The sequence below is a fragment of the Panthera onca genome, chromosome C2 (genome assembly GCF_046562875.1).
Source record: "Panthera onca isolate mPanOnc1 chromosome C2, mPanOnc1 haplotype 2, whole genome shotgun sequence".
Taxonomy (NCBI): Eukaryota; Metazoa; Chordata; class Mammalia; order Carnivora; family Felidae; genus Panthera; species Panthera onca.
Window position 1 is genome coordinate 52257020 of NC_138347.1, and position 23984 is coordinate 52281003.

Below are 23984 nucleotides of genomic sequence, written 5' to 3' on the forward strand. Positions count from 1 at the left end.
CTTGACTGGATAGAGATATGCCTCCAGGCTCACTCAGTCTCTCCTTCTGTGTGCAAGTATTATATCTACTATTGTCTCCTGGGAGAGCTAACATATTAAGAAATTTGCTTTTCCAGTTCTCAGGAGGAAGGAGTGGTGTAGTGGTAAAAGAAAGTTTGTTGTTAGTTTGTTTTATAGTAACAGATTTCTTTTCAAAAAAGACTGGACATGAAGGAGGTGCCTAAGTGAGTCCCAGAGCATCCAGAGAATAACATAATTCTCCTGAATGTTGGAGAGAGATATATAGATACATTATCAAAGTGTGTGTCAAGTGGTGAGCTTGGAAGCAGAAAGGGAAAGTACTTTGTTATTTTTCCCTCTTCCTAGTTTTTTTTTTCTGAGTCAGTGCACACTGAGATCTTAACATGAACTAGTCATAAGAAACAAGTGTGATACTTGTTAAGGTGGGCTTAGCATACTCATTGGTTGTTCTGGGTGGAATCTATGAGATGAGGCAGAATTAAAAATCAGTTATGCGTCTAAAAAGCTTTTCTTCACTAGAAATGTCGCTGGAATACAGTAATGGCTACTATATAAGTAATACATAATATGGACTGGGAACTCTCTCTCTATAATCATATTTAATCTCCAAAGAGCTATGTGGGTAAATATTACCATCCATTGCAGACACACCCAAAGGTGACCCCCAGTGAGTCATGTTCTTGTGTTAGTCCCTCCCCTTGAGTGAAACTAAAATCTATCCCTTGCTTTGCATCAATAAAATATAGCAACAGTGATGAGATGTCACTCCCTTAATTAGGTTACATGAGATTTGATTCCTATAATCATGTTATATTATGTAAGATTATTTTAGCAGAATAGGGCCAGAGTCTCTCCTTGCTTACTTGCTGAAGTAAGCAGCCATGTTGAGGAGGTCCATGTGGTAAGAACTTGTGGAAAGCCTCTATGAGCTGCAGGACCTGAGGACAGTCAACAACCAATAGCCAGCAATAAGCCAGGTCTCTGAGGCATACAGTCTCAAGGAAATCAATTCTGTTGCCAACCTCAGTGAGCTTACTATCATATGTATCTCCAGTCATGCCTTCAGATGAGAACGCAGCCCAGCTGGCAGCTTGATTACAGACCTGTATAACTCTGAACAAAGGATATAACTAAGCTGTGCCCAGACTCCTGACTTAACAGAAATTGTGAGATCATAAATGGGTGTTGTTGTAAGCCACTAAGTTGTGATAATTACTTATCCATTTAATAAAAAGATAGCATGGAATTCTATTTTGTAACAGGACTCAAATATTAGACAGGTTAAGTATCTGCATTGGTCCAGTAGCCAACTCTGTGTTTCTTTCATTCTCATTTATATAATCATCATGCAGTGAACTTTTGCTCTTTTCCTTGAAACACCACTTTTGGATCCTATATGTATTTTGCTTTTTCTCCACCTTCTCAAATTTCAGGTGTCCTTTACAAGACATCCTCCACCACTACTCACCATGACTGTCTATTGAACCCAAACCTAGGATTAAGATTTGGGTGTTGATATACATCCTTTTGGTTTGGCTAAAATCTGATATTATTTCAGAAGTTTTTTCATTGCTTATCCTTTGTATTTAGAACAGTAACAATATATAAACTGGAAAGGTTATAAATTCAATTTCTGTTTTAAGATGGAAAAGTTTAACAGGACTATTTATAATGCTTCTGTTTTCTTCAAGTTCTGTCTCTATAGACAGAACTGATGCTTTTCGCTATTGCATTTTTACAGTTTTATGGAAGAAACTAAATAGTTGACAAAATACATTGTACATTTTTATTGACTGTATGTTTGCATCTCCCCAAAATTCATATGTTAAAGCCTTAACATCCAGTGTGACTGTATTTAGAGATGGGGTTTCTAATGAAGTAATTAAGGTCAAATGAGATCATGAGTAGGACCCTTATCCAATAGAATTAGTATCCTTTATAAGAAGAGACATCAGAGAGCTCACACTCTCTCTCCTCATGCATGAACCAAGGAAAAAGCCTTGTAAGGACAGTGAAAAGGTGGCTGTCTGCAAGCCAGGAAGAGTCCTTATCGGAAACTGAACCCCACTGCTACCTTGCTCTTAAACTTTTCAGCCTCTGGAACTATGTGAAAATAAATTTTCATTGTTTAAGCCACCCAGTCTGTGGTATTTTGTTACGGCAGCTTGAGTAGCCTAATGCGTACACCTTTCATAAAAATAAAAATAAGATAAATAAAAACCTTCAGAATTAGTGTACAAAAAATATTTCTATTTCAACAATAAGGTGGAAATAATCAAAACCTCTCACATCAAACCAGCTGAAAATCTGTAGAATAAAGTTCCCAGATCACAACCCCCATTTAGATTCTGATTTAATAAATCTCAGGAGGAACTCTGTATTTTAAGAAGTACTGAAGAGCAATGTACACTGAGTGATTCATTCTATTCCTGAGATGCTTGAGCCGTGCATTGAGAAGTATTATGTTAAGTGTTCTTAGAACACTAAGAATATCTAAGTATTCTTATCTAAGTATGTGTCTGTAATGAATTGTGATGAGGGAATAAGGAAATATTCAAAGCAATTCAAAGGCATACTTAGTTATTTTTCAAGATTAAAGAAGATATTTATTTAGAGCTAATAACTTTCTGAATGGATATATGGAGGCATGTATGTTCAAATTTAATCACTAAATTTTCCCCTTACAATAAAACAATAAAATTATTGTTTGAATTAATTTTTTTACTCCATTCATCATGTTGCCTTTTACTTCCGAATTAAATACACACAGGAATATTCTTTTGCATGCTTATTTTACAAAGTTAATATACATTTAACATTATGGAAAAGAATCCCAGAAAACTGAATAAGAAACAGATGTTGGGAAATTAGTGAGATCTAAAATGCAGCCTACCTTCATTTCTATTATAAAGAGACCTACATCAGGACCCCTGTTGTGGCTATATGCTCTCAACAGAAGTTTCATTTGGATGTTTTTCCAGTAATGAAACCCAAGTCAGGAAGTTTTCAAGCTGCCAATACTCCTACAAAGACTATGGATGCTTTGAGACAAGTGTTATTTTCAAAATACCTGTCCCATTCAAAAGATTGCTGCAGGGCACCAAAGCAATAGAAATGTTTCAAGCCCTGCTGCCCCTATCATATCCTCTCCTGGTGCCCAGCATGATACTTCACCAGCAAATACATGAGCTACTTGCTAAAGAAGAAGTGCTCTTTTTTAAATTTATTATTTACTAAATCCTGGGGGTTCTCAGAACATTCCCTACACATGCCCTTCAAATCTTCACTTGGTAGATTCCCAGCTGAGAAGACAACCACAGGGATATTAAGAAAGACCTACTTTATTAAGATTCAATTGGGTTGATCCTTCTTCTAAGAAAGGTGACTGCCAGGTCAAAATGAAACAACAGGGCATCTTTTGTATGCATTAATTTTCAATTGGGTTTGAGAAACATACCATTTTGGTGTCATGAGTTTTCAAAAGAAATGACTAGCTTAAATTGATTAATGAGATAAGTAGTCAGGAACACAAGCAAAGTGAAGGAATATAGCAGGCATACCAACTATTAAATACTTATTTTCCCCACATTCAGAAACATTTTTGAGTTTTTAAAGGTAGTTTTAAAAATACAAGCCTACAAAAAATAAACTTGTGAATTAAAACAATTAATATTCTCTTACCATTTTGTATATTTTTTACAAAATTAAGGTGTATTTTTTTTTTTTATTTTTTACTTATTGTCTTCACTGAATCTTTTAATTGCCCATTGGTACTTTTTTTTTTTTTTTTTAGATTGAAGATCTTTAAGATTTAAACCTAGTATTTGCTTTCTTTCTTTGTTTTCTTCTTTTTAAAAAAAATCAATTTGGGGCGCCTGGGTGGCTCAGTCGGTTGGGCAGCTGACTACAGCTCAGGTCATGATCTCACGGTCTATGAGTTTGAGCCCTGCAAAGGGCTCTATGCTGGCAGCTCAGAGCCTGGAGCCTACTTCTGATTCTGTGTCTCCCTCTCTCTCTGCCCCTTCCCTGCTTGCTCTCTCTCTCCCTCTCAAAAAATAAATAAATAATAAATAAACATTGAAAAAAGGATTTTAAAAAGAATTTTTTAAAAAAGGATTTCTGCATCTCTTTAAAAGAAAAAAAATCAATTTGAACCCTTTTCCCCCTCAGGTCACATCTCCAACACACAGCACAATGTCCCCACACATCGTATTATTGTTCTACTATTCTACCCCACTACTCAAACAGTGTCACAGATCAGTTAATCAAAGGCATCTTCTATAAAAATATTCCTCTTCCAAATTTATATCATGACTTTTTAGATAAATGTAATTTTCATTAATTTATTTATAAATTAGGAGACATTTCTCCTCACAGTAATAACAACAAGAAAGCAAACAAACAAACTGGGCCTTTCTTATGAGACAGTGATTTAGATGTCTATAATGTTGTGGTTAATGCTCCTAAATACCTAAATATCTTCTCTCTGGACCATATCTCCACATTATTTTCCCCCAAAACCTATTTGATTAAATAATATTTCCATGATATGTTAATTGGTATTAGGGAAAGGAAGAATACACAATCAAATAAATGCAAGAAATATTGTTGCAGTTAAACACAATTTACCAGATGTATGTATTTTTACAGTTTAGCTGGAAATGAGCAAGGCATACAGAAACATAGGATGCTTCAAAATTATATGTGTCATTCCTATACAAGGATATGATCATCTGTTTCCTTACAATTTTTTGGTATAAGTGCTGAGGAAACACAACTGATTTACTTCTCGTATTGTAAGGTGTCTTAGATCATCGAACATGCTAATACATTTTATGAATTTTCAATGGGAGGAGGAGAATGCAGCCAAATATCTGACCACAAATCCCTCTCATTCCCCCATTTGTTGCCATCGACCCCTCCCCTTACAATACTTACCCGGAAAAGTCCTCTGGGGCACAGCCGAGAAAATCTGCTCTAGACTCAATCTTCAGAGTGTGATATGCCAAAGAAAACACCATGAAAAAGGCTCAGCATGGTGGACAAGGCTTTGGAGTCAAACAGATTGGTTTTGAATTCATTTCTCAATTATGCAACTTACTTGCTGATATTACCTGAGGATGTTTTTTAAATCTCTCAGAGGACACCATTTCTGCATCTATGGAACGGAGAAGACACTGATGTGAATCTCATTAGTTGTCATGATTTTTCATAAGATAAGTCTAGGACCCTGTATTCGTTAGCATTCAGGGAGCAGTATAAAAGTAAGGTGGAGAAAAAGTAGATCACAGGTGATTTATTGGTTGTAAAATTTTGCGGGGTTTCAGCAAATGCTCAGTTCTTTATAGTAAATTTATGATCCTTTTTAATCAAGTCTCTTTTTTTCCCCCTGAGTTTTAAGCTCTTCTAAAACAGAAGCCATGTGTCATTTATCTTTTCATGTACTGAACAATAGTAGCTAATCAATTCAGGTACATTTAATTAAAAAATGTTATGTCACAATGTCTGTGGCCAATCTTTCCCAAGTATTCATACCTAACACAACAAACATCCATCCACTATTATATCACAAATGATACATTAGTGTATTTTATTCATTTACTTATATATGTAATTACAATTTAAAATCAAATTACCATGAGATGCAATACCTATTTAACCCTATTTTTCAGTTTATTTAGACATGAATGTGTAGATATCTGTGTCTAAACACTAGGGTCTTAAGTGGAAGTAGTTTCTGTCAAACAACTGTCCCTCTGATTTGGAAGAACTTTAACTCTTTTAACAACTGTATTCACTGTCTTAAGTTTAAAATAGATGACTTGTTTAATGCTATCTTTTAGTAAAAATTCCAAGATTAATTTTAAAAAAGATACAGTCACCAAATTCTCAGAAATGAATGATTGTCACAAATAGCCACCAACTATAAGTTCCTGAAAGCATCACCATTTATAAATCAACAAGTATGATTTTCACATGACCAGGGATGCTTGTGTATTTATTGCCTACAAATCACACCCGAGTTAACCGTTGAAAAGAGGGTAAAAGGAAGCCAAGCAAAACTGAAAAATAGTATTTACTTGCTTTCTAGAGAGAAATTTGAATACTATAGATTCTCAACTTTAACTCTGAGATCTAGGCATTCTCTGAGGCTTCAGATTAAGATTCAACGATTTCAGTACACGGAAACATAACATAACATAAAAATAACATAAATTCCATACATAGAGACAGAGCCAGCAACAGAATGTGGAAGCTGTGTAGTCATTCAAGAGTCCTACATTTGGTTTAAAACTCTGCTTTTGTGGTCTTGAAATTATTCATACTTTTAATTTTGAACTTGTGTGTTGCAAAGGAAGTCCAATGGGACAAATGGAGCATGCACGTAAGCAGAGGAGATGTGTTGAGTGCACACACAAGCTCAGGCCAGAGAGCACGGGGCAGCAGGCAGTCCAAGCAGGGGACCTGGCCACGTGGTGTGTATGTCCAGGCCAGCTCCTGGCATCACAGACCCCCATGGGGAGGCTGGGACCGGGCCCTGGAGCCAGACTGCTGGCAAGGGTAGCAGCAAAGGCAGCTGCTGCAGCAGCGGGGACATCAGTGATGGAACACCAGCTAACGCAGGCATTCCCACAGCCCTTCCCTTCCACACCTGCACACATATTCTGCTGGAGCTCAGGCAGTGACTGTGTCATTAAATTACAACAAAATAAAAGTGTGTGCACAAACATTACAATAAAGAATATCTGAGAGCTAATAGAACTCTTCAAAGAGTTTAGACTCTCATTTTGAAAACTACTACATTGCAAAACAAATATCCACAAACAGAAATAGAAAACGAATTTAAAGATTGTCACTTTTGACGTAAAAGAACACTATTTTCATATGAAGCATCGAATGAACCAATTATTTACAAAGAAGATAAATTTTAAATTAATGTTTCTTGTAATTGAAGACATAGCGTTAGAAACAATTAACAGACATTTTGAATTATAAACAAATCATAGAGTCACTTTTGTTTTTTTGTATAATGTCTACAAGTTACAGAAAATGCCAAAAAGGCATTAAAATGCCACTGTACAAATTTGCATTTAAAATTAAATTTAGACTTACATAAAATTGATTCATCTGAGGAGTTAAATATTTTTACTTTTTTTTTTTAAGGTTACTTATTTTGAGAAAGAGAGAGAGAGAGAGAGCACTAGCAGGGGAGAGGCAGAGAGACAGAGAATCCCAAGCAGGCTCCGCTCCAGCCTCACAAACCATGAGATCATGACCTGACCCAAAGTCAAGAGTTGGACGCTTAACTGACTGAGCCACCCAGGTGCCCTAGTTAAGTATTTTTAGAAAAATTATTCCTCAAGAATCATCAGCTCTAGATACACTAAAATTTTATTTTGAAAGAATTATTAGAAAGTTATTCTAGCTCCAGTAACAGTTATCATCAGGAAAAAGATTTTCTCAAAAATAAAAATTATCAAAAATTATTTGAGAATTATTGGTAACTGATGTTACTTTCATTTATATAGATTAAAAATGAAGGTGTTAAGAGTATAAGTCTGATGACCTAATAAATAAAGTTTAGAAAAGCATGTCAGAAAAAACAAGTTATCGCATTAATAAAATATTATTATAGAATCACATATAATAAAGTGTATATCATTCCATAGGTCATTATTATACTGAAAATTATGAGATCAAACTATTATTCTTCCTGCGAGTTTTAAGATCATATTGTCCTTCATGTATCTCTACTATTCCTTACTATATTTTATAACTATTTTTTAAATTCAGTGTGCATATAAATCACCAGAGAATCTTATTAAAATGCTGATTCTGATTCTGAAAGTGTGAGTTGGAGCCCAAGACTCCATCCTGCAAACAGATGCCCAGGTAACGTTGATCCCGAAGATTCCAGCACTATAGTTCTACTACCAACACAGCTCCCTACACTGAAAAGAATTAAAAATTAAATATATCTATTCCGTTTCAAAAGGACATAATGATCAAATAAACTTTGGAAATTCTAGGTTAAATATTAACTTCAGGATTCCTCAGGGTCCTCAAAATGCTGAAGATGAGTATTGTCACCAAGATGGAGACATGATACACCACGGTTTCCATATTTTCTTGGCTCCTGTTAAAGAAAAAAATATTCATGGCACTTGTTAAAAAGTAGTAAGGCAGGCTTTATTCAGGGGCACCACTGCAATGAAGTTTTACATTGGAGAGAGAGATTGAGCTCAACTCCAAATACCATAAGGAAAAGTAGGGATTTATAGCCAAAGAGCAGGGTGAAAGGTCAGTGGATGGAAAATCATTAAGAGATAGGAAAGTGTTTTTCTAGAATCACCTAATAGGATTCCTTCTGAAGACAGCCAGGGTGATCATATTCCAAGGGTGTGGGATTTTCACTAAACTGTCTTAGCAGGATTCTTGCTAAAACTGGAAGAAGTGGACCAAGGAAAAATGCAAATTGAGGCCTTGTTAAAAAGAGGGCTCAGAGGAGCCTGACTAGAGTGAGGTCAAGAAAGAGTCTTGATCATGATTTTTTTTTTTTAGGAGCGGTGAGGGACAATAATGTATTAGCTTTTGATACTACATATATGCCCACAAAACTTAAGGAGTACTAAATATCTTTGTATTTCATTTTACTTGGAGAATATAAATGGAGGGGGGGACCTTTCTAATACAATATCTTATGTAAAGAAGCAAAAAAGTAAAAGATTAATTATTCCTATAATTTAGGCATTCAGTTAACAAATACTAATTGAATACCTCCTTTTCTCAAGTGAGTTCTACCTAAAGCTTATACAAAAGAAATTAAAGTAATCCTAATAGATTCTTAATAGAATATTAAGAATATTCTTAATAGACTTTATTAAGAATAGAAGAATCGAAGAATCTTAAATTGGTTTTGAAAAAGCTTGGATCACCAGCTGGCCAGGTTTTCCAGTTTGGGTTTTCACGACAGCGGAAAATATGAGAAGGATTTCCTCCCTTGGGCAAGCTTGCCTTGGTTCCAGGGAGCTGTTGTCTCAGCTGGCTTGTGTGTGCTGTTGCCGCTTTTTTCACTTACTTACAAGATCTTTGACCCTAAACAGAGCCACTGGTTCCTGAACATACTTAAGAATCGGAAGTACTTTGCAGGAGAGAACACTGAGACAGAGAAAGATTTAACAATTGAGGACTCTAGGTCTGGGTAAAGCATATGTGTACTTTCCATACAACTGTTTTCAAAGTTTTAAAGTCATTGAACATAAACTGTTAAGAAAAGTTTACAACCGCCCCACTTCCCAGCATCTGCTTCATTTCTTGTCTCCACAGCCTGTTTCACCTTCCAGTGAGCCATATTACTAAATAATTTACCGATTCACGATGCTTATTGTGTGCTGTCTTCCCCCACTAGGAGGTAGGCTCCATGAAGGCAAAGATTTCTCTCCCTTTTGTTCTCCAATGCTTTGATCAGAACCTGGCAGATAGTGGCCACTAAGCACCAATTTTCTTATCTCCAGAATACAATATATCACTGCAAAGATATATCATTGATATCTGTATTTACCTTCAAGACTTCTGTTGTAGTGCTATAACTCTTTTATTTGTTGCTCAATATTTTCAATCATTTTAAAAAAATTATTCATTTATTTATTTATTTGCTTATTTAGAGATTGGGGGAAGGGGAGAGAGAGGGAGAGAGAGAGAGAGAGAGAGAGATTGAGAGAGAGAGAATCCCAGTCAGGGATGCAGGGCTCAACACAGGCCTCCATCTCATGACTGGGAGATCATAACCTGAGACAATATCAAAAGTCTGACACTTAACCAACTGGGCCACCCAGGCGCTCCTTTTTAATTGTTTCAGATCAACTTATTTTTATTTACTTAAACCTCATTTTACACGAAAATATACACGAAATTATGATTTTTATGTTCTTGCTATACTTTTAATAAATATTGAAGCTTGAATTATTAAAATTCTAAATATCAGAATTATCACTAAAATTTCCTCACATTCTACCAGCAGTACCAAGCTACATGAAAGCACCAAATACAGTGACCAGTTCATGATAGTTGCTCAATAAACATTTAAATCTTACTGAAGTCCTAGTCTAAAAGCAGCTGCTTATTACAAATAAATATATAATATTTTATAGACAATCACCAGATACATTAAAAATTTTCAAAACTCAGTGTAAAATATGAAACAAAGAAAACTTGTTCAGTCAAAAAGAGAGAAGGAAATAAAGGAAAATAATAAAGGATATAAAATTAAGTCATTTAAATACAACAAACATAAATCCAAATGCATTCATAACAAAAATATGAGTGAAATATATTTTCCTATTGAGAGATCCTCAGATTAAAGCGCTTTTGTTTTGCTCACTTTTTAAAAAGTTCATCAGAGCCTGGGTGGCTCAGTCGGTTAAGCGACTTCAGCTCAGGGTTTGTGAGTTCAAGCCCCGCATCGAGCTCTGTGCTGACAGCTGGGAGCCTGGAACTTGCTTCGGATTCTGTGTCTCCCTCTCTCTCTCTGCCCCTCCCCTGCTCACACTCTGTCTCTCTCTCTCTCTCAAAAATAAATAAAACATTAAAAAAACTTTTATAAAAAAAATTCATCAGTATACTGTTTACAGTGGGGAAAAAAATGACAAAGAAAGTTTTAAAACAAAAAAGAGATACAAGACATTTAACAGATCAATTCCAGCTAACAGAAATTAAGTACAACACTGCTAATACCAGATGAAGTGGAATTAAGGCAGAAAAGTTTAAATAGGATACGTAAAGCAAAATATTTACAAAATTTTGTCAAAATTCAATGTTCATCAATATAATTTGCAATAATGGATGCAAAACTGCTAAAATAAAATTTTAAAATGACACACGATGTGAGATTTTAATACACATCTCTAAAAACCCAGCATTTAATAAAACGAAGGAGATTAAAAAATTAAAACTACAGATAATTTGGATAGCACAATTAAATGTATTTGCCTATACATACACTTTTCACAGTCCTATGGAACAGCCAAAACTTCAATAAATTCCATATAGCAGAAAAAAAATATGCCACATTCTTTGAACATAATGCAATAACATTAGAAATTTACAAGTAACATTTAGTCAAAAATCAATTTTCCACTCAGGAATTTATTAACGCTTTTAGATAACTCTGGGAAGAAAAAGAAACAAAGTACAAAGCATAGATTTTATATAAATGAAGATTAGTAAGAGTTTTACATAAAAATCCTGCAGGACGTGAACAAAGAACTATTGGGAACAAATTATGCAGCTATATATATAAACTATACACACGTGCATATACTAATGAAGGGAAGAGGTGAAACATAAATTAGCTATGCTTTTAAAACACATTAATCTAAGAGAAAGGCATATTTTAAAATATTTTCACATCCTAGGTTGTGAAAGTTCAGCAATCAATATCTTTTTCAAATTTCCATCTCACCCATCCTTCAGTCTTGCTCCTCCCCTGTCCCAAGCCTTTTGGAAAATCATTCTTCACCACTCACGAATAAGGTAGCTCCTGTGTCCCAGATGACTGATCGCTGAGAAGCCACCTGAATGAGTGGAGCTCTTAATAACCAAGTCAGCAAGGTAAGCTAACTCTCTGCTCCAGCCACACCAGCGCAGGCTCAGTACACTAATGATGAAAATAGCTCCAATGGCAGGAAAGACGCCTCCATAGAAACGTAGAGCTGAGAATCTCCCTCATCAGAGATAACCTGGCTATACCTCTGCAGAATACCAAATAGTTTATCATTAGCAACCAAGTTCATGATAATAATTCAGTACCAAATATTAGGGTTCAGGGACCAGATAGAGCTGATCAGACAGTGTGGCATATCGAGCACCTTGTAACTATGAGCAAGAATGAACTGAACTCACTTAAACTACACAATATTCTGAAGTGTCATGGCCAAAAAGGATTTATTCCAGGAATTCCACAATGTTTCATTGTTTGTTAGTCTATTAATATAATTACTAATCTAAGACCCAAACACTTAATTGTTCCAATATATGCCCCACATTTATCTAATAAATTCAGCAGATATTACCATTAAAAGTAATAGGTGAAAATGTCATAAAAGTAAACTGCCTAAAATAAAATATCATTTCCCCCAAATTTCCCTTAAGATTAAAAAAATGGGGCAAGAGTTCACAATATCTCTGCCCTTGTTTATAGTATTTCTGGGGGTACCTGGATGGCTCAGTTGGTTAAGAAGCCAACCGTTGATTTGGCTCAGGTCATGATCTCACAGTTCATGGGATTGAGCCACAAGCCTTGTTGGGATTCTCTCTCTTCTTCTCTCTCTCTCTGCCCTTCCCCCACTTGTTCTCACTCTCTCAAATAAATAAATAAGCATTAAGAAATAATCACTAGCCTGTGTAATTAAAAATGTTAAAATAAATAAAGTGTGTAAATACCATGTAAATTATTTGCCAAAAAAAATATGTGGGGACAACACAGAAAAATTTACTGAAAAAATTACAATAATTAGAGAGGTCAGTGTGAAAGCGGGTAGAACAATTAACACAGAAAAATGTCTGCACTGTTTCCAGTTTTAAAATGTCATAGATGTGCAGATTACAGTAAAAGTGGTAAAGAATAACATTGAAGTTATGAGAATAAACATTTCTAAAACATGACAATTTGATTTAAAAATGTGCAAAGACATAACAAGGAAATCCTTCACAAACATATAAGTATATAACATTCCTGCGTGGGAATCAAAAAAGAAGTTCTGGTGTAAGGTCTGGGGACAAGCACTGATGACACTTCACTAAACTTCAATTAAAAGACAAATAAGGGTGATAGAATAGGCATATATTGCATACTTTTTTTTTAAAACATAGAAACAACATTACCACCAAGAAACTGAAAAGACAGAGTGAAGAAAAAGTAAAAAATAGACTAATCTACCAACTTCTTCCTAAGAACTTAAATGAGAATATAAAGAAATCCTTTGACATTGATAAATGGAATCATTTTGTACCAGCCTCATTTCTAAATCCACTGCAACATGCATCTCCCATATTCAATTACTTTTGTAAACAAGGCATTACGTTTCTGATAGTGACCATTCTTGGCACTGCAGTTATCAACATGATCCAAGGAGTCTGATGGCAGTTGACTGCAATACCTGGGGAGAAAATTTATCTACAGACTTTAAGGATACAACTGAATACTCATTACAGATGCAGTTTTCATAATTATAACCAAAGTCTAAGTCATAAGGATTTTGTTATTATCATCAGTAATTTCTAATTCCTCCTGGCCAGCAATTAATGAAAACCCACTAGAAGATTTAGAGAACTCCGTGTGTCTAGTCCAGACAGACTTTCTCTTCTCAGTGATCCATGTTCTCCTGTTTCTCTTCTAAGTGCCCCATATAATTCTTCCTGAAATGATTTCAAGCTCACATCATGACTCTCATTACCAATCACAGAAAATTCCTAATTGCTACTGAGATCCTTGTTCTTGTCTATGGCAGAAAGTATACTACCCTCAAAGCCTCCCTGATAAATACCGGCCGCCATTAAGGATGACCTTTTAAGGATGACTTCTCTCTTTAGGTGCAGGCTGAATCCCCACTCTATCCTTGCAACCTAATGCATGCTGTTCTCTGGCCACTGTCTCTGTATTCTCAGGCTGGTGCAATGAGTTGGATGTCTAAACTCGGCACTTTCTTAGGAAGAATAGGAAGTTCTCTTGAACAGGAAAATGAGCATCAGGAGTTACTGAGACTAACAGCCCTCTCCTTCTTAACCTACCCTACAGTATAAGAAGCTAAATATTTGCTTTTAACCATTTCATGTCTATTTCTGCATGAGCTTGAAAATAGTTCATCTAATGTTATATAATTTTAATATAGATAGATAACATCAGTTAATTTGCTGAGTAAGAACATGTATTCTCTTTTTTAAAAAAAAATGTTTATTTATTTCTGAGAGAGACAGAGACAGAATGTGAGTGGGTTGGGGCAGAGAGAGAGGGAGGCACAGAATCCGAAGCAGGCTCCAGACTCCGAGGGGTCAGCACAGAGCCCCAGGCGGGGCTCGAACTCACGAGCTGTGAAATCACGACCTGAGCCTAAGTGGGCCACTCAACTGACTGAGCCACCCAGGTGCCCCAGAACATGTATTCTCTTAATTTATCCCTGCTTGAGTATCACAGAGCATGCATTGCTTTTAACAGAAGGAAGAAGTATGCATCAATTGGGGCACCTGGGTAGCTCAGTGGGTTGAGCGTCCGACTTTGGCTCAGGTCATGATCTCACAGTTCGTGAGTTCAAGCCCCACAGTGGGGTTCTGTGCTGACAGCCTGGAGCATGCCTCTGCTTCTGTGTCTCCCTCTCTCTGCCCCTTCCCAGATCACGCTCTATCTCTCAAAGATGAATAAACGTTAAAAAAAAAAAAATTAGAAGTATGCATCAATTAAATAAAAGGATATTAATTCATACTATCAGAGATATTACTAAACCAGTGCTTTCTAAATTTTAAAGTGAGTAAAACTCACCTAGGGGTCTTGTTAAAATTCAGATTTTGATTCAATAGGTCTGGGGCTGGGGGGAGTCTAAAATTTTACAATTCCTAACTTATTTCCTGGGTAATACTAATGCTACCTATCTATGGCCCACACCTTGATTTGCAAGGATTTAAGCAGACGTTAAAAAACATCTTTGCCTTACTGTTGTTACTAGAAAATTATGCACACACACACACACACACACACACACACACACACACACACTCACATACAGAAATCCTTACAAAGACATTTTAAAAATAAGCTTCTCTATGATAAGGACATGGTGCTTCTTATGGATTTCCTTTTTCTAATACTTAAAAGAAGAGAAAGCATTTCCTCACTAGAGGAAAAGAGAAAAAAAGGAAAAAATCCTCATAAAACACAAAATCATTACATTGGAAGTTGATGATTTTCTCCCCTAACCCCTAGTGGACTTTCTTAGACTTTATGACAGCTTTTGGAAAATCAAAGTAATCTGCTACCAAAGATATCATGAGGTAATGTCCAATTTTAAGTGAAAACAATCACAAGAAGGATGTGCACATGATACCAGCCACAGGAATGAAAGCCAGCCTCAATAGCCAAAAATGTTTTGGTATACACATAGGAGACATTTTACTGAAGTCTGGGAGAACTTGTCCAAGTAAATGATATACTTCAGGGATCACATGCTGATTTAATAAAAATACTTTAACCAGTTCCATAATATTTAAAACAGATTTGTATCTTTTTATATAATAACTGTACCTCTATTACCATTCTAACTGTATTTTTAAGGAACTGAGAGAAGATTTTCGTATTTTATAAATTGTTTTCTGAATCTTTATTGTAAAAATAAGTTGCTATAGAATATAGTCGAATGATAATATTATCATTTTGGAAGCACTTAACTAAGTGCCACACATATGCAAAGCACTTTACATGGGTTAGTTATTTCATACTTAAAACATTCCTTTGAAATAGGTGTTATTATAATGATCAATCCCATCTTACAGATGAAGAAAGTGAGTCTCAGAGAAATTATTTTTTCCAAGATTATATAGCTAGTTATGGCAGATTTCAGATTCTCACCTAGGTTGGTATGATTCTAAATGATTTAAATATGTGGTACCAAGAAAATATATGTTGTACCATTTCAAACACCATTCTATGTTAATGGTTCTCAGAGCTTGGTCCTCAGATCAGAACCATTAGCATCAGCAGGAAAACTGTTAAAAATGAAAATTATCAGGCCTGTCCCAGATCTACTGGAACAGAAACTGTAAGAATGAGACCTAGTAATTTGTGTTTTAACAATTCTTCAGGTAGTTAATAATTTGATTTTCCTGAATGAGGCATGATCAGAGATACGTATTTGGACAAAGCAGAAAAATACCTGAATGGAATGATATTAAAAATTCTTGGAAGGTGTGCCTACCCAAAAGAATTTTTCCTTGACATCTTAGTTCATGGTGAAACTTCTTTAACAAGGAACAAATGATTTTATACAATTAAAGATAAGGCACAAGCTGTACATTCTTAATCACATTGCCTAGAACCCACATGCCATGATGTTACTTATAAATAATATTTTAATGTTCTTTTTCTTTGTTTCTTACTTCGTGATTCAGAGTCTCCTGAAGCTTCTTTTGATTGGATTCACTTATTATAATTTTCACCATCAATGGAAGTGTACCTTCTGTCAAGAACCATGAAGGGCCTGAGAATTTACCCTCCTCTCAGGCTAATAAGCTAGCTTGCCAGTTTCACAGATGTTGTCAGAAATCACAAGACCTTGTCAGAGACAAAAGACAAAGGACTTTCTGACTGACAGCAACAACAATAACCAGAGAATTTGCTATTTCTTATATAGGTTCCCCAAGCCCCAGTTCCCACAAGGCGATGCAGAGAACCAGGTGATAACTTGCACACACTGCGAATTGCATTATCAGAGTGGAACACAGAGCTTAGAGGACTTGAACTTTTTGTAATAGGCGGTAAACAAGCTTGCCCTTCCCTCCAGAAGAAGTCACTGTTTCTATCTTCAGGGGTTTAAGCAAATCTGTTTTTGCTCTAGATGGAGACACCATCTCTACCTTCCAAAATCGTTCTCTGTGCAAGCATCCTCCAAAAACAGCCTGCTTAAAAGCTGTCAGTGCCTCGGCTTGGAAGACGTGCAGAAACCTAAAAGACCCATGGAGAGCTCTCTCTCAACGCTTTCATTTCTTGAATGTTTGGTAAGAGTACCACTCTTCATGAAAATGCCAACTGGATATAACTAATACCTGAATACTTATAAAATGCCAGATTTGTTTATAATGAAATTGCTTATTAAATTTTGTAGAGATGACAGATGCTATGTATTTTAAAGTCTTTTGGAACTTGAAAGAAATCACACTTTGATCAGGAAACTTTGTAGATCATCTAAAATAAGTCCTGCTTCATGTATATCAAAGATACCATATAGATGTACATATTATTGGATGTTAAATTATAGATCAAGAATAGTTTTTTGAATGTGACACTAAAACCTTAGAATTCAGCTTTTCTCACTATGTGGTGTTGCTTAGCAATGAGGCCTAGCAACACATTGCTTCTAGAGAGGAGCCAAAGTATCAAATTGAAGTGTCCCAATAAGAGTCATTTAGAAAAACAGCAATTATTTGCAATGCGAGATATTAATGTCTGATACAATTAAGACCAACACTTACTTCTATGTTTGGAATCAATTCTCTGATTTAAGTGCTCACAACATCTGCCTGAATCAGGGGAAAAGACAAGAGGGGTAAGAGGTGGCTTCAGGGGAAGCCAAGGTGAATTAATGTGGCTCCATTTATATTTCTTCTTTTGTAAATATTGTGTTTATTTTAGGCCTATAACCCATGAATAATTACTTTGGATGTGTTTTAGATTTTGATATCAGATGATAATTATAGTTTCTTGCTCTTGTTTCCTGTACTAACTTAATTAACTTAATATGTTAAATTGCTTTCTAAAGAGACGTTTGTTTACTAACAATACAATTAATTTCCATATCCTTCCTCTCTGCAAATATCTTTCAGAACAAAGAACAAATACACTGAAATGATAGAAGGAAAGGAAGAAGGGAAGGTGAGAGAGAGGGGAAAGAGAGAAAAAAATCAGAAAGTAAAGGGAAAATAATTTAAAACAATTTAAAATACATAAGTGTTTCTTCAGTGATATGGTGGACACTGAGAGAGACATTTTAAAGAAAAAAAGTTTTCTAAGTTAAAACCAGGCCCTGTTTCCCAAGAATATTTGTTTGAGATTGGGTCATCACCTATTATAGAAACAATAGTTCGAATATTAATGAACACAACAAAATTTATATAGTGTGCAACAGTGCTGAAAACTTATTAACAGAAACTTAAAATAACTTTGAGTCTTCTTAGCCTTCCTGGGAGCAAGTTCTAATTTTCCTTGGCACTGTTTGTTATTCAGAATTTCATTAGTACACCAAGCTTTCTTTTCTCAAGGCTCATGTCAAAACTTATCCTTCAGAATTCCCCGTCTGATATCCTTTTGCGTTTCTTTAACATCTTCTAATGTTTAAGTCTTTGGTAAATATGTCCACGTATGTGGCGGAGTAAAATGTAAATTATTCTATAGATTCTTAAAAAACTGTTCCTAAGCTATAGTGTTGATTTACTATATATCAATGTATAAGGACAAAACTCTACTGGTTATTTCCTCTTGTTTTGTTTTGTTTCATTTTGTTTTGGCTATCTCCCTTTGGTTTTGTTTTGTTCTGTTTCAAGCTTGTCTGTTTTATTCCACTACATTAAGTTAAGCTAGAAGGCAAAACAGGAACCTGTAATTCATAAAGATCAAGAAGTTCCTCTCATTCCTGGCTATTTCCTTTTGTAAAGCCCGAGAAAGTAAAAGGTGTGTAATCATACCTGCACGCAGAAAGTACTCAATACACAATGCTACTTAATGCATTAGCACTGTGGTGATGTGAAGTAAAACTCAAGGTAAGATTGTTGCTTAAGGGACACCATGAATAAAATTCAATAAATTAAATGCCGGGAACGTATTTCAATCATGTATTGCTGCATGACAAATCACCACAAAATGTGGGTTAAAACAACAAACACAATTCAGGCTGGGTGCTCATCTGGGCAATTCTTCTGCTAATCTCTTGTAGGGTCACTCAAATGGATGAAGTCATCAAGTGGCTGAACTGGGGCTGAAAGACACATGATAGCCTCAATCACATTTCTGATGACTGCTGCCGGTCTCAGCTGGTTCATCTCAAATGCATTAGCTGCAATGACTCATCTCTGCTCCTTGAGGCTTTTCATCTTATGGTGGGCAAGACATCACATGACTTGATGGTAGTAGCATTCCAAGAGGTCCAGTGTAGAAGCTACAAGGTCTGCTGAGACCCAGGCTCAGGTGTTATACAATGTAACTTTCACCATATTAAATTGGTCAAAGCAAGCATAGATGAGTCTAGATTCCAGAGGTAGGGAAAGAGACTCTATCTTTTGATTGGTGAAGTGGTTAAGTCACATTGCAAGGGGGTGTGGATAGAAGTGTAATAAGGATTATTGTAGAAATCATTACAGGTAATCTAGTATAGAATTGATTAAAATTTCATCCTAAAATTTATAAGTATTAAGATGTCTAAAAATCAGGAACAGAATAATCACACACACTCACAGGCACGCACGTGTGCACACACACACACACACACACACACAGCCTGCACACTAACACACAAACTGCTCTTTCAAATATAGGAAGCATTAGAGTCACCATTTCTTTTTATTTCCTATTCAAAGAGAAAGCACAGACCAATGTCATGCAGACATTCTTAGTTCATCTTTAACTCTGAAGTACATACTTAATGGCATGGCATAGATAGGCATAGGTTGGATCACTCAACATTTTCAAAGATCAAGTTTCAAATGAAGAGTTCAGAATTTTTACTAAATATACAAAAGTGCACATGTACACATCTTTGGGTTTAAGAATTGTCCTCTCTGATGCTAAGAGTTTCTACTTTTTAAAACTCTATGCAAAGGCGGCTCAATAAATTTGTTCCCTCACCACCAGCAGAACCCAGCCACTGAGTTCCCTGCCCTCACTTCTCAAAGTACATCACTAAAGAGACAGTTTAGATTATAAAATATGCTTACAAATATTTGTGGAATGAAGTCTTGGCCACTGTCTCTTCCACCACTCAGAGGAACTTACACTATTTACTCACCAAACTGTTCATGAGTAAAACCCTCAATCAAGGCCAATTAGCTATTTTTAGAGAATTCATAACACAGACTCCTTCATAAAAAGACAGAAATTAGAAACTCTAAGACTCAATTCAGAAAGCATCCTGTCAAGGTATATGTTACTGTATTTTTACTAATATTTTGTTTGTGGTGGCCTCTTAAGAGTCTGAAGCTACAATTCATTTTCTTGAAGAAGGTTTATTCCAGCCAATGCTGGAAATAGATAAAATAGACAATCAAAAAACACTTTACCATATAGCTCTTCCTTTATTTCTCTATTACTGCAGTAATTTCAGTTTGAACATTGCTTTTTACCCTCACCATCTGGCATCTCTTTTTCCCTAAACCCAGGAATAATCATCTGTTTATAAAATGTCTACTGAAACGGAAAGGATCCAAATTCCAAATTCTGTGTTTATTTCCTAAACATTCCTTCTCAAGAGAGGAAATATAAAACTTAGACCTCACCTGATCCCAAAACATCAGAACAAGATTGAATCTGAAAAGCTAAATTTCTAGCAATGACCTGAAAAGGATGTATAAATACAAAGAAGGAGGCCTTGACACCTCCACCCACACATGATGACTCCGATCCAGTGTTAATATTATTTACTAAATATTAGCATGTTCTTTGATTCCATGTAATTCATAAGAGAAATCAGTCATTAACCCAGGGCATGTATCTTCAAATTCTGCAAGTGAATCCAGCACAGTGATAATATGAGTACAAATTTCTCTCCTATATGCTATATTGTGATGTTTTCCTTTGTTAACATCTTTGATAAAAATTTTTTTCAAAATAAGAAAACAATAAGAAACCAAGAGTTTTGTGTTATTAAAAAATTATATGGCTTTTCCACAGCTAGAAACACTGACTCAGAAAGACAAAGCTTGAGATTTTATATCTATTAATAAAATATTAGGGCCTGAGATGATGGATAAAAATCCAAAAGGTTTACTGATATTTCTAAAGTCAATGTAAAAGAATTAGAAAATAAGTTGTGGAATCATCATAGATTCTAACTGGAAGAGTTGACTTTGTTTTGTGGAATTCCCCTGCTTTCTCTCTTTGTCAAGACTTCGGCTCTGCTTCCTTTTAGAAGAGGAAGCTTCTGCATTGTATCATGTTCTGGGCACCCCTCCTAAATCTCAAGAAGGAGATAGAACTAGCAGGAGTCTCAGAGAACAAGAATCTTTTTAGAACTTGTCATGGTAAATGTTCTGAGTGAAGAAGAAAGATAGGAAATACAGAGACTGAGACTCTTTTTCCCTTTCATTATTCTTTCAAGTAATCACTAAAGAATCCTTAGCTATTTTCTTTTTTTAAGTTTATTTATTTATTAAGAGAGAGAGGGTGGGGGGAGAGAGGATCCCAAGCAGGCTCCACACTGTCAGAGCGAAGCCTGATGAGGGGCTCAAACCCACGAACCTGTGTGATCATGACCTGAGCTGAAATCAAGAGTTGGACTCTTAACCAATTGAGCCACCCAGGTGCCCCAAGAATCCCTAGACATTTTCTCATACAAAGTAGGAAATATAGTCCCAAGGAGGTAGGGGTTGAGGTGACAGTTATGTGAAATAGTATGTGTTATTTGCTAATATCTCATTATATAGAAAATAATCTTCTATATTTTATACACAATCTGATTTTAAAGCAGTAGAACACAAAGATGGTATTTTTAAGTCAATTCTGAATGATTTCTCCCTTACACCCATGTGAAGGGGAATCTGTATGTTGACACTAATATTTGCATTGAGTCCATATTATCCAGCAAAGTAACCAAGGATCTGAGGCCCATAGATCAGGCCCTAATCTATAAAAAGTTCTGGGCAACACAAGGATGGCTACAAGTGTCCATAGTCCATCAGTTTCCATACCTCCCCCTAATAATGATAAGTCCTTTTGTCCTTATAATATTAGAAACATAGCAAAGTAATCAGTTACTTATTAGGATCATAACAGCATTATTTACATGCAATTTACCAAATATCAATTATATCAATAAACTGAAGGTACATACAATTTTGAGGTCTTTTTATTTTAATCATTGAATACCTACTACTCTTTGTCTTTGATTTGCTGTATTTTGAACACGATATGCCTAGATGTACCACTTTTTCTCATCCTTCCGGGTGTTCTCTGAGCTTCTTGGATCTATGGTTTGGTATCTGAAATTAATTTCAGGAAATGCTCAGTCATTATTGTTTTGAATATTTCTTCTCTTCCTTTCTCCCTTTCTTCTCCTTCTGGTGTTCCCATTACACATAGGTTACTTTTTTTGTAGTTGTTGCATTGTTCTTTGATATTCTGTTTTTTTTTTTCTGTTTGCTTTTCAATTTTGGAGATTTCCAGTGAGATATCTTCAAGCTCAGAGATCCTTTCCTCAGTGTTCAATCTACAAACAAGCCCACGAAAGACATTCTTCATTTCTGTTACAGTGTCTCTGATCTTTAGCATTTCTTTTAGTTCTTTCTTCAGACAGAGTTCTTTCTCTGTCTACGTCATCCATCTGCTCTTGCATGTTGTCTACTTTATTCATTAGAGCCCTTAACATATTAATAATCATAGTTGTTTTAAATTCCCAGTCTGATAATACCAACATCTCTGCCATATCTGAGTCTAATTCTGATACTTACTCTGTCTCTTCAAACTGTGTGGTGTTGTTTTTGTTTGTTTTTTTGTTTGTTTGTTTGTTTTATCCATTAGCACACCTTGTATATTTTCTTTATAACTGACCATGATGTACTGGATAAAAGGAGCTGCTGTAAATGGACCTTTAATAATGTAGTGTTGAGGTGTGAGGGGAGAGGGAGCATTCTACAGTCCTATAATTAGGTCTCAGTCTTAGTGAGCCTGTACCTCTGATCTGTGAACCTCACGAGTGCTTCTTAGGTTATTTTACCTTCCTTAGGTGGGACAGAGTGCCTACAGTGGGGTGAAGCTTTATTTTTTCAGGTCAGTTAGGCTCTGATAAAACCCCAACAAACGACACAGTCTTTGGTTACATAGGTTCTCCTGAGGGAAGACCTTATAAAGAAGACTAGAAAGCTCTGGCATATTTCAAAATGGTTCATTTTCCCCTTCCCCTACTAAAAACTCATGGAGGTAAAACTCACAAAAATGTAACACCTGCCCCTATGACTCCATTCCCTGGACTTTGCAAGTCTCAAATTTATCCACACCGATCCTCCAGCAATTCATCAGTTACAGTTCAGGCTTTCCTACCCCAACACTGTTTCTCCTGATGTTTCTGCTCTAGGGCTTTTGTTCCACTAAGTTCTGATCTTCTATATTCACCTGTTAGTCTCTCCAATTTTGGAAGCAGTGGCTTGTCCTGTGACCTAGTTCCCTTATGGATATAAGAAGTGTTATTGACCTTTAACTTGTTCACATTTTCACTTGTTAGGACAGTGACAACTTCCAAGCTTCTTACATGCGAGACTAGCCTACGACTCTTTACTAAGCAATTTAAATACTTCATCTCAGAAAACTCTCACAACACTCAGTTAAGAAGTATCATTAGCCCCATATCAAAGAGGAGTAAACCAAAGTTTATGACAATTAATTATCTTAACCAAGATATCCAGGTGGCACCTGATGGAGCTATCATCAAACCCAGGAATGCCTATTACTAAAACTACTACACCATTTCTTTGTACCCATCCTTGTCCCTCTTCCACTGTCCTACTCCATCATTATCTTCTCGTTTCTTTCTTAAGGTGGTCCATGACTCAAGCTTTGGAGCCACAAAACCTTCAAATAATATAGAGCTATATACAGCTTTAAGACTCATTGAAATTATTTCAAGCCCAATTTTCTTATATATAAAATGAGGAAAATAGTCATCATAAAGAATCATTATAAAGATTAGGGAGAAACAGAGAGAGAGAGAGAGAGAGAGAGAGAGCAATATATCAATTAAATGGATTCTTATATCTACATATCTATAATTATTTATTTTTTATATAATGTTTATTTATTTTTGAGAGAGAGAGAGAGAGAGAGAGAGAGAGAGAGAGAGACAGAGTGCAAGCAGGGGAGGGGCAGAGACAGAGAGAGAGAGGCGGACTCTGAAGCAAGCTCTAGGCTCTGAGCCATCAGCACAGAGCCCGATGCAGAGCTCGAACTCACAAACTGTGAGATCATGACCTGAGCTGAAGTTGGACGCTTAACCGACCGAGCC

General features: G+C 35.8%; 1 long non-coding RNA gene across 2 annotated transcripts in view; it reads right to left on the reverse strand.

Moving 5' to 3' along the window:
• LOC132683772 (uncharacterized) overlaps positions 1–23984 on the reverse strand; it is a 330738-nt gene that overhangs the window by 125248 nt on the left and 181506 nt on the right. For both annotated transcript variants that reach the window (XR_013557763.2, XR_009612375.3), the window contains exon 3: positions 4960–5179. This is a non-coding gene — a long non-coding RNA (uncharacterized LOC132683772). The remainder of the gene's footprint in view (positions 1–4959; positions 5180–23984) is intronic.